This window comes from Hemiscyllium ocellatum, chromosome 10 (assembly GCF_020745735.1).
Source record: "Hemiscyllium ocellatum isolate sHemOce1 chromosome 10, sHemOce1.pat.X.cur, whole genome shotgun sequence".
In the NCBI taxonomy this organism is placed as follows: domain Eukaryota; kingdom Metazoa; phylum Chordata; class Chondrichthyes; order Orectolobiformes; family Hemiscylliidae; genus Hemiscyllium; species Hemiscyllium ocellatum.
The window spans coordinates 84,850,188-84,862,797 of NC_083410.1; positions in this window are offsets into that span (position 1 = coordinate 84,850,188).

Sequence of the window (12,610 nt, forward strand, 5' to 3'; positions counted from 1 at the left end):
ACACCTCGGTCACCTGCCCTGCCTTATTTCCCAAGAGTAGGTCAAGCTTTGCACCTTCTCTAGTAGGTACATCAACATACCGAATCAGAAGATTTTCTTGTACACTCTTAACAAATTCCTCTGCATCTAAACCCTTAACATAATGGCAGTCCCAGTCTATGTTTGGAAAGTTAAAATCCCCTACCATAACCACCCTATTATTCTTATAGATAACTGAGATTCCCTTACAAATTTGTTTCTCACTTTCCCTCTGACTATTAGGGGGTCTAAAGTACAATCCCAATAAGGTGATCATCCCTTTCTTATTTCTCAGTTCCACCCAAGTAACTTCCCTGGATGTATTTCTGGGAATATCCTTCCTAAGTACAGCAGTAATGCTATCCCTTATCAAAAATACCACTCTCCCTCCTCTCTTGCCTCCCTTTCTATCCTTCCTGTAGCATTTTTATCCTGGAACATTAAGCTGCCAGTCTTGCCCATCCCTGAGTCACATTTCTGTAATTGCTATAATATCCCAGTCCCATGTTCCTAACAATGCCCTGAGTTCATCTGCCTTCCCTGTTCGGCCTCTTGCATTGAAACAAATGCATTTTAGTTTATCAGTCCTACCTTGTTCTCTGCTTTGTCCCTGCCTGCCCCGACTGTTTGACTTGCCTTTGTTCTCAACTGTATCAGTCTCATGTTGAAATCTTTCCTCACTATCTCCCTGGGGCCCACCACCGCACCCCCATGCCCCTCCCCCTTCCCCCACCACCACCAACTTACTAGTTTAAATCCTCCCAAGCAGCTCTAGCAAATCTCCCTGCCAGTATATTAGTCCCCTTCCAATTTAGTTGCAATCCGTCCTTCTTCTACAGGTCACTTCTAACCCGATAGTGCCCAAATCTGCAGTATGTGTTGGTTGCTCGAGGAACTGCAGCTCAGAGTTGATTACCTGGAGTCTGAGCTTTGAATAGGGTGAACAGTGTGTATCGGGAGGCAGTCACATTCCTTAGAAGTAATTCTATCAGTGGCCAGGGACAGGAGAATGGGGTACAGGTGAGGCAGGTAGAAGGATTCAGGGGGTAGTGCTGAAGCAGCCTCAGCTCTTGAGCTTGTCTGGCTTGAGTTGTGTGGTTGAGAGTGAGATTGTAGGGAGGATGAGCAAACTGAACATAGCATTGTGGTACAAGGAGCCATTCAAGAGGTGCGAGAAAAGAGAAATGTCGTTATAACTGAGGATAATTTAGTTGGGGGAATAGACGCTATTCTGTCACCAGATTCAAGAATCCTGAAAGCTTTGTGGCTTAGTGCCATGGTTCAGGACGTCTTATCTGGGCTTGGAGTAGGAGAGAAAAGATCCTGTTGTCATGGTCCACGTAGATACCAACAATTACAGTAGAAAAAGGAAAGAGGTTATGAGCAGCTAGGGGCTAAATAAGACCATAAGACATAGGAGTGGAAGTTAGGCTATCCGGCCCATCGCGTCCACTCAGCCATTCAATCATGGCTGATGGGCATTTCAACTCCACTTACCCGCATTCTCCCCGTAGCCCTTAATTCCTCGTGATATCAAGAATCTATCAATCTCTGCCTTGAAGACGTTTAGCGTCCCGGCCTCCACTGCACTCTGCGGCAATGAATTCCACAGGCCCACCACACTCTGGCTGAAGAAATGTCTCCACATTTCTGTTCTGAATTGACCCCCTCTCTTCTAAGGCTGTGTCCATGGGTCCTAGTCTCCTCACCTAACGGAAACAATTTCCTAGCGTCCACCCTTTCCAAGCCATGTATTATCTTGTAAGTTTCTATTAGGTCTCCCCTTAATCTTCTAAATTCCAATGAATACAATCCCAGGATCCTCAGCCGTTCCCCGTATGTTCGACCAACCATTCCAGGGGTCATCCGTGTGAATCTCCGCTGGACACGTTCCAGTGCCAGTATGTCATTCCTGAGGTGTGGGGACCAAAACTGGACACAGTACTCCAAATGGGGCCTAACCAGAGCTTTATAAAGTCTCAGTAGCACAACGGTGCTTTTATATTCCAACCCTCTTGAGATAAGTGACAACATTGCATTCGCTTTCTTAATCACGGACTCAACCTGCATGTTTACCTTTAGAAATTTAAAAGAACCAAAAAGTTAACAACATCAGATTATTACTTGAGCAACAAACTAATTGATAGAGTCAACAAGATTAAAAAGGTAAACATATAACTCAAGATTGTTGTGGGGAAAAGGGGTTCAAATTCTTGGGGCATTGGTACCAGTAGTGGGAAGGAGGAATCATGCTGGAACCAGAGTCCTGGCGAACTACATAACTAGTGCTGTGGATCGGACTTTAAATTAAATAGTGGGGGGTAGATTCAGTTGTATTGAAAAGATTAAAAGGGTGGTGGGCTCACCAGAACTGCTCTGAGGAGGGGTCACTGGACCTGAAATGTTAACTCTGATTTCTCTTCACAGATGCTGCCAGCCCTGCTGAGCTTTTGCAGCAATGTCTGTTTTTGTGCCTGATTTACGACATCTGCAGTTCTTTAGGTTTTTATTTAGTAGGACACAGAGTATGGAAAGGGATCAGGAACCTAACTTCAGGCACAATAGATGAAGGGACAACTATGAGAAGGGGACTGTCAGTGTAGGTAAGAGGATGTTGTATTTAAGTGCATGCAGTATACAAAACAATGTAAATGACCTTGTAATGCAGATTGAAATTGGCATGTTCAAAGTTGTGGGTATCACAGACTGCAAGGGATCAGGGCTGGGAACTAAATATCAAAGGATACACAGTGATTAAGAGCCAGAAAACGTAGAACCTGTTTGGGCAGAGTTGAGAAACTGCAATGGGAAAAAGATCTTGATGGGAGTTTTGTACAGGCCTCCTCGCAGTAGTCAAGATGTGGGGAAGAAAAGAAATCAAGACATGGAAAGGGCAAGTAAGAAAGGCACAATAATCATGGAGGAATTCAATATGCAGGTGAACTTGAAAAATCAAGTTGGTAGTAGATCTCAAGAAAAGGAATTCATGGTTTTCTGGAGCAGCTTTTGGTAGAGTCCATTAGGGAACAGGCAATTCTTGACATCGCAGACTTGATGAGGGAGCTTAAGGTGAAAGAACACCTAGGAAGCAGTGACCACAATATGAAAGAATTCAGCCTACAGTTTGAGGAATGAACATTGATTCAACAAGAAAGACATGAGGGAGGAGCTGGTCAGGGTTGATTGGAAAGGAAACCTAGCAAGAGTTTCTGGGGGTAATTTGGGAGGCACAACAGAAATTCATCAAAAAAGAAGAAACATACTGAGGGCTGAATGACGCAACCATGGCTGACAAGAGAAGTCAGGGACAGCATAAAAGCAAAAGGAAAGCATAGAATGTGGTGAAAATTAATGGGACGCTGTTAAAAGCAGCAGGGGATAACTAAAATAGCAGTAAGGTGGACAAGATGAAATATGAGAGCAAGCTAGTTAGTAATATAAAAGAAGATTGCAAGATCTCTTAAAAAGTAGGAGAGAAGCAAGAGTGGATATTTCACCACTTGGAAATGAGGCTGGAGAAATAATAACAGGGAACAATGAAATGTCGGAAAAAATTAATAGGTATTTTGCATTGGTTTTCACAGTAGAAGATACCAGTAGCACACCACAGTTTCAAGAGTTAGGGTGCAGGGATGAGTGCACTGGCCCTCACTAAAGAGCAGGTGCTGAGGAAGCTGGAAAGTCTGAATGTGAGTAAGTCACCTAGACCAGTTGGACTACACTCCAGACTTCTGAAAGAGATAGCTGAGGCAATTGTAAGGCTCTTGATGGTGATCTTTCAGGAATCACTGGAGTCAAGAAGAGTCCTAGAGGACTGAAAATGTTTAATGTAATACCCCAGTTTAAGAAGAGAAGGATGCAGAAGGTTGAAAACTCTAGGTCAGTTAACCTGATCTCAGTCATTGCTAACATCTTAGAGCCTATTATTAAGGATGAGATTGCAGAGTACTTGGAGGTGCATTGTAAAATAGGGCTGAGTCAACATTCTTTTCTACAGGAGAGGTCATGTCTGACAAATCTGCTAGAATTCTTTGATGAGGTAATGAGCAAGTTACTGAAGAGCCAGTAGATGGGATTGATTTGATTTCCAGAAGGCCTTTGACAAGATGCCGCACAGGAGGCTGTTAAATGAGATAAGAGCCCATACTCCCAAACAAAAACAAATTGCTGCAAAAGCTCAGCAGGTCTGGCAGCATCTGGGGAGAGAAATCAGAGTAAACTATTCTCTCTTTTTGGAGTCTAACCCCAGCTATCGTTTACCCCTTCCCCTCCCCCCCCCCCCCCCACTTTATGTTCTGCATATAAACTGACATTTTCCTAGTTACCATCAGTTCTGAGAAAGAGTCATTCAAGCAAAAATGTTATCTCTGATTTCCCTCTGCAGATGCTGCCAGACTTGCTGTAATTTTACAGAAATTTCTGTTTTTGTTTTTGATTTACAGCAGCCGCAGTTCTTTCAGTTTCTAAGAGCCCATGGTGTTAGAGATAAGGTACTGATATGCATTGACTGACTGGCAGAAAGCAAAGATTGGGGATAAAGGTGTGTTTTTTTGATGGCAGCCGGTGACTAGTGGAGTTCTGCAGTGGTCCATGTTGGGACCACAACTATACACATTATACATTAATAATCTGCTCAAAGAAACCGGAAGCATTGTAGCTAAGTTTGCAGATGACACAAAGATAGAGGAGCAAATGGTTTTTGAGAAAACAGGGGGACTGCAGAAGGATTTGAACGGGCTAGAAAAGTGAGCAAACAAGTGGCAGACGGAATACAATCTGGGAAAATGTGAGGTTATATGCTTTGGTAGGAAAAATGAGGTGTAGACTATTTTCTAAATGGGAAAGGCTTCGGTGATCTGAAGCACAAAGGGACTTGGGAGTCCTAGCTCAGGTTTCTCTTGAGGTTAACATGCAGGTTCAGTTGGCAGTTAGGAAGCCAAATACAATGCTTGCATTCATTTCAAGAAGGCTAGAATATAAGAACAGAAATGCACAGCTGAAGCTGTATAAGGGTCAAGAGTGTGGTCCTGGAAAAACAGAGCAGGCTAGGCAGTATCCGAGGAGCAGGAGAATCAACGTTTCGGGCATAAGCCCTTCATCATTCTTGACTGCAGTTGTCCAGACCTGCTTTGCTGCTGAGCCAAGGTAAGTCAGGATGAGAGTGTGAGGCTGATGATGTCCAATTCTCCTTCAATCTGATCCATTTCAGACATATCATGTTAATTTTTGTATCTGCCATCCATCATCTACTTGTCACAAGTCTGAGGACGATTGGCAACAAAAGTAGCAGATGTGGACTTAGCTACAGTTGTAACCGTAAACCTGCATTCAAGTGGTTTTAAGGCCATAAGGTCTTTTTACTGGAAGGAAGCAGAAATGGAACTTGTTAGCACGTAGAGCATGTGTGCATCCTTTTCAGGACCACACTGCCCAGCTCCCTAGTATTAGGAAGGAGCTGAAACTGCCCTAAATATTGTATGCTTCATCTCTCCAGCCAGTGGACCATGGCTGTCAGAGGTCCCAAGAACGCAAATGTAAATAAACCTCCAAGTGAGGATCACACCATTTACCGTTTGTGCACAGAGTATCTTATGGTAAATGTTACAGTCAGACCTGAGAGAGGTACTTCTCATTGGTAGAGTGCTGGCAAGTTATCCAGATCACCACTCTTCTCACTTCTAGAGTAGGATTAGTTCAAGGAAGTCGGTGCATGTTACATTTTCTTTTTGAGTAGTGTGGAAAAGAAGAACAGTGCAAAGTGTTGTGTCATGAACCATTTCACCAATTAGTTGACTTACCTTCTCAAAGGGTGTTAAATATCATCTGATGGTGTTTAAACCTCTCCTCCATAACAATAAGCAACTTCTGTTGGTGTGTACATCCCCTTCCATGATCTACCAAATCAAGAACTAATTCTATGATGACCTCAAATTCTTGTGTCAAGCTAATTATTTTTGGTGATTTCAGATCAGATGGCGGGACATAGACAAATATTTCAGTGTCTAGTTTGAGCTGGCATACTAAGTATCCACATTATATTGAAGTAATTGCAACTGAGTTGAGCTGACTTTATATCCAGGCTACCCAACACTCATTTACTAAAGCAAATTGTTTGAGAAGACTTGTGCATTTTCATGGTCAAACAAAAACACCCCGACAACACTCTCAAGATTTCAGCTAGGAGTTTTGGTGTTAACCTAGAAACAGAACATTACAATGCAGTACAGGCCCTTCGGCCCTCGATGTTGCGCCGACCTGTGAAAATAATCTGATGCCCATCTAACCTACACCATTTCATTATTATCCATATGTTAGTCCAATGCTCATTTAAATGCCCTTAGCGTCGGCAAGTCTACTACTGTTGCAGGCAGGCCATTCCACGTTCCTACTATTCTCTGAGTAAAGAAACTACTCTTAATGTCTGTCCTAAATCTATCACCCCTCAATTTAAAGCTATGTCCCCTCGTGTTAGCCTTCACCATCTGAGGAAAAAGGCTCCTGCAGCCCACCCTATCTAACCCTCTGATTATTTTATACATCTCAATTAAGCCACCTCTCAACCTCCTTCTCTCCATGAAAACAGCCTCAGTTCCCTCAGCCTTTCCTCATAAGACCTTCCTTCCACACCAGGCAACATTCTAGTAAATCTCTTCTGAATCCTTTCCAAAGCTTCCACATCCTTCCTATAATGTGACCAGAACTGCATGTAATACTCCAGGTGTGGCCTTACCAATGTCTTGTACAGCTGAAGCATAACCTCTGGCTCTGAAACTCAACTCTCCTATCAATAAGTGCCAATACACCATATGTCTTCTTAACAACCCTATCAACCTGGATGGCACCTTTCAGGGATTTATGCACCAGGACACCGAGACCTTTCTGTTTATCCACACTGCCATTAGCCTAGTACTCTGCATTCCTGTTACTTCTTCTGAAGTGAACTACCTCACACTTTTCCATATTATCTCCATTTGCCACTTCTCAGCCCAGCTCTTATCTATGTCCCTCTGTAACTCTCAACATCCTTGAACACTATCCACAACTCTGCCTACCTTAGTGTCATCTGCAAATTTACTAACCCATCCTTCTACACCCACATGCAGATCATTTATAAAAATGACAAACAGCAGGACCCCAAAACAGATCCTTGTGGAACATCATTGGTAACAGCTCCATGAGGAACATTTCCTATAAAACCACCCTCTATTCTTTCAGCTCGCCAATTTCTGATCCAAACTGCGAAATCACCATCAATTCTGAAACTCTGTATTATGTGCAATAGCCTACCATGTGGAACCTTATCATTTGTCTTACCGAAGTCCATTTACACCACAGCAACCGTTTTACCTACATCCATCTGTTTTGTCACCTTCTCGAAGAACTCAATAAGGTTAGTGAGGCACGAGTTACCCTTCACAAAACTGTGTTGACTATCCCTAATCAAATTATTCCTTTGGTTATAAATCCTATCTCTTATAACCTTTCCAAAGCCTTACCCATAACTGAAGTAAAACTCACTGGCCTATAATTACCAGGATTGTCCCGACTACCCTTCTTAAACAAGGGAACAACATCGACACTACTCCTGTCGACAATGATGACATAAAGATCGAAGGCCAAAGGCTCTGCATTCTCCTCCCTGGCTTCCCAAATAATCCCAGGATAAATCCCATCCAGCCCAGGGTTCTTATCGATTTTCAACTCTTCCAAAATTGCTAAAAACTCCTCTTTGTCACTTGGGGAAAAACTCACTCAAGATCAATGTACCTAGAACAAACAGATAGAAAATGGGTCCTCTTTCAAATTGAGTACTTATGAAAAGCAGAGAGAAATGCAGTAAGAGGGAATCCTGTTCCAGCAACTTATCCAAAACTCAACTCAATTCCCTCGTTATCACTTTCTATTTGAGAGTGTCTGGTTGGTCTCAGCAGTCACCTACAAAGCCACTAGAACTCTATCAAACATCCCTGATGTTGAATATAGTTAGTTTAAACTCAAATAATAAACAGTGATTCAATTATTTGGTTTTAAATAAGGTGATTGAATCATGTGTGGTTCAAAGGAAGTCTACTAACAACGTTTTTCTGATTTTTTTGAAATGTTTTACAAGGTATTTACAGCATAAAAAGGCCATTCAACCCATTAGATCTATACTGATGTTCATGCTCCACACACACTTTCTTCTATCCTCTCCATTTAACCTCAGCAACATCATCTTATAAAAGCAAAAATGTTGGAGAAGCAACAAATTTGATTGAATTGTCAGAGCTATTCCAAATAAATTATATCAGACTAAAAATGTTAACTTTGTTTCTCTATATGTGCTGCCAGACCTGATGAGTGTCTCCAGCTTCTGTTTTCTCCAGCACTTTCTAGTTTTATTTTAGATTTCCAGCAGCTGCAGTGCTTTATTTTCATTTAAGCATACTCTTTTAGCCCTTTTCTCATTCGTGTGCATGCCTAGGTTCCACTTAAAGCATCTGTACAATTTACCTCACTTCATTTTGATAGCACATTTCACATCTTGTACATTCTTGAATAAAAAGCTTCGATTTCATGCGATCCTCACAAAAAAGTCTGGTAGCAATAGGGGAAAAAAGGGCTGAATTTTAGGTCTCAATCAAATGTGTAGTCCATGTCAGGATGAATGAGAGACACACTTAATGAATCTCTTGAAAAGGATGTAGAACAAAGTTGGCACTGATATCATTTTGTTCAATACCTTTACTGTTAGTGTGTTGAACGACAATGCTGCAAAAACAGGATGAAGGACACTTAAATCCATGCCAAGTGAGTAATGCCCAGTGACCACATTTCTCTTCTCTGCTGCAATACTGATCTGCTCCATGAACATTCAAAAAAATACATGAACAATGCCAGTGTTTCCATTTTCAAAGAATTGGAATATCTACTACAAAAGCATTTAACATAAATGGATATACAGTTGCCCACTATCCAGGTGAATCAACCATTGAAGCACCGTAAATAATCAATCCCTCACACTGATCCCCCCCCCCCAAACTGACCTCTGAAGATTCCCTGATTTCAACCATCTTCAAAGATAGTGGACTGTATCCAACCAAATTTGCAAAAAGCATGATGATGCCGGCTGCTCCTGAAGTACAAGTACTGCCGTACGTTCCCGACAATGGAAAAAAATTCCAATCTGTCCAATTACTTCTATTATAGGGAGCACCTCATTTTTCTACGAAGCATCCTAGGAGGCCATTAGATTAATAGCCAAACTTGATATTTATTGTTTGCTATTCTCATATGAAAATAAAAGTAGGAAACAGACTGTTTTATTCCAGTGATACCTCCTGGTCAGTAGAATTGTCATTTGATGTTGTGCACTTTGCTCACCATGTTGAACAATACTTTAACCAATAGGATCTGTTATGTGTCCCAAGGGTGGCATTATCGCTGTACAGAGCTTAAAGGAGGATGTTGCAGATATTGATTAGAAGATTCAAGCAGTACTCGTTCCATAGTTTGACGTAGCAACATGTGTGGGTGCTGATTGATGCCAAAGTTTTGAACACAATTATTTGGAGCCATACTGAGATGAATAGAGGTTCATCTGGTATCCGCATCTTCTTTAATGACCACAAAGCAACAATGAAGGTTAGGTTTGTGTGCAGGTCGGGTGTTTAAATAGTTTTTATGCTAAGAGTTTTGGACAGATTTTACCAGATGTCCATCAGCTCATTTTGAAGATCCTTATTTGGCAAAAGGAACAAATAGTCACAGCGTAGGAGGGAGAGCTCCAAACTACTTGTGCCTTTGTAATGGACATTAGTTTCTTTGCTACAGTCTGCCATTTTAAGATGTGGATTATACTTAGCTGCTGTGTTAGCCTGGTAACAGGTGCTAAACTTGCACATCAAGAGGATTTGCTCATTATTAATTATTCTGCAAAGATTATTTCATAACATTGAAATTGTCCTGTACACTTCAGTCATTTCCAAATTTAACTGTTCCAATGCTGTGGGTTTTATGAAGGATAAATATTGTCGTGTGTACCAACAGAACTCCAATGCTGTCCTTTGCAATAATGTCCACTTTTTTTTAAAGGGCAATTAGGATTTCAGTTTAACATTCCAGATGCAACACAGTGCAGTTCTCCTTTAGTACTACATTGGAGTTTCAGCTTGAAATAGACACAAGTCTCTGGAATGATATCTGAACTCATGATCTTCTATTTCAGAGTCAAAATAAATAGTCAGATGGACCTCTTGTTGTGAGTAGATGAGGACGAGATATTGTCCTTGCACATCAATATACCAAACAGCTGAAGACCAACAGTAAATCTGGTCAGAAAGAATCAAGTACCATCTTGGAAAGCCAGGGTAGACTACCATGTCATAAGAATGAAGAGTACTGTTGGGGGATACTGAGTCATTGACAGCGTACCAAATGGTCCAAAGCAACACCGTAGACCTTGGTGCCTAATGTATTTTTTCTTTGGATATTTGCCACTCCCAGGTGATTATATGGTTGGGAGAGTGAGGGACAAGAGGATCTAGTCATGAATGAGGGGTGGCCTTCATGCACCCATTTGTATTTTCCTATTTGTCAATTTTGTATATTCATAGGACCTGAAGTGCTGATGTGTGCTTCAAAGCTTTGAACTCCCAATGTAAAGCTATGCAATTATTTAATAAGTGAGAATATTACCCAGACACTCCCAAGAAAATAAACAGGAATGGGACCACCCACTAATTTTGCCTGAAGTGAGATTGGGGAGCTGTAATTATCTTCAGAAATGGAAATCAACTGCATGGTTGAAATATTTTTATAATTAGATTTTCTGCCTCTCAATTAGTTTTGGTGGATGTTTGCCCACAAAGTGGATATATAATATTTCATCACAACCGAGCAGCTTCCAGCTAGTTGTCTTTAACCATTGACTCTCTATTAAATGAGATAAACTAAAGGATTGGTTGATTTAGGTGAGCAAATGATGATGGTTAGATGACTCATTTACTCAGAAATCCATATTATTCATTGTTCAGTTGCATCAGCCAATCAGAAGTGCTAATATCAGATCTAAATCAATATTGCTATCAAACAAAGAGATACCTGAGATACACCTATGAATGTTGACAAAAATAATCTTTTAAAATTTCATGCTGAGAGATGCAGTTGGCATCCCTCTGGATCATATCTGAGCCAAAATGGTGAAGTTTATCAGGTTATTCAACTATAAAAAATTTCGAGTATGCCTGATCCTATCTTCACACAATGTTGACGTGAAGAGCTTTTTGGCAAGGATGGAGGTGGGAGGGCATTGTATCATGATTATAAACAGGAATTTATCACCTGATTTTTCTCCAAACTAAAACACCAACCACTTTTAATTGTTGACAACCTAATTGAGTACAATTTGTTCATTCGTTTTCACCATAGCTGAAGCATCATCTTGATTCTTCTCTGTCTTAATTAAAGCATGCCTTGATCGGTGTCTCAATATTATCCATCCATCCAATTTTTATTCTTTCATCTCTGTTTTACCCTTAGTTTCAGGACAAGTCTGTCAGTTCTCTGTTTCCAATGTTCTGCCTGATTTTCTGCCTTGATTTTGCCTTGAGTTCTGAATGTTCAACAATTGCTTGGTCATTGGTGGTGGAGGACACAATGGATACTTGCTTCAGAGTTGGAGTGCAAGGTAAACAAAATGCCTGCCTCCATATTAGGTTTTGGCCTGAAAATTTGCCACCTTTAAATAATGTTTAATTTACAAAATTGTAACTATGGCTTTTAAAAATCTGCAGGTTGTGTTGAGGAATCAAGTGGTCACCACATAAAAACAAAACAGTGGAAGTACGCTGAGGGCCATCATAATCTACAAGGTCTTGACTTTACAGGTTTACATCTACTTTCCAGTAGTGGGTAAGCATGATTAGCTGATTCTGTCCACTTTCTGAGACCGAACCCAAAGAGCAAACATATCAGCCTTAGCACATCAACCTCTGGGATCAACATGTGCAAATAAAATTTAGAGCTCTTTTTGCAAATGGCTAAGTTATGCAATGCTTTTATGAGCTGAGGCATCAGGATAGATTGAGCTGTGCTGAGCTATAGTCTCAATGTTTTGAAACAATGCCAATATTTTGTTTAGGTTCATGTCCTGTTACTTTATAATAAGATAACTGGAAAGACAACATCGTAGCTCCATTAGTAACTGTAAGTTTTGGAATCCACAATTAAATACATTCATCTCAAGATACTTTTGCAGTTGTGTGTCAGATGATGTTCAAAGGTTTGTCGGTCCAAAGATTTCATTTTGCAGTAGTTAATAGGTGAACAAATCCAGTACTTAAAACACTAACAATTGCAGTAGTTATTAATCGGTTGCTACCAGTGTTTAGAATAGACTATCCAGTCACCATTCCATAGAATGTGGTCAGATTCAAATGTTTCCCATGACCTTACTGATTTCTCTTTTGACCTGATATTGTTCTTAAAATATTTTGTCCCATGTGCTGTAATGTGTGCACGTGTTGAAATGCTGAGATCATTATGGTGATTGCATTGGTCTACAGTGTTGATGGTAAAGATTGATTATCCATAATGCAAAATGAATCGCCCG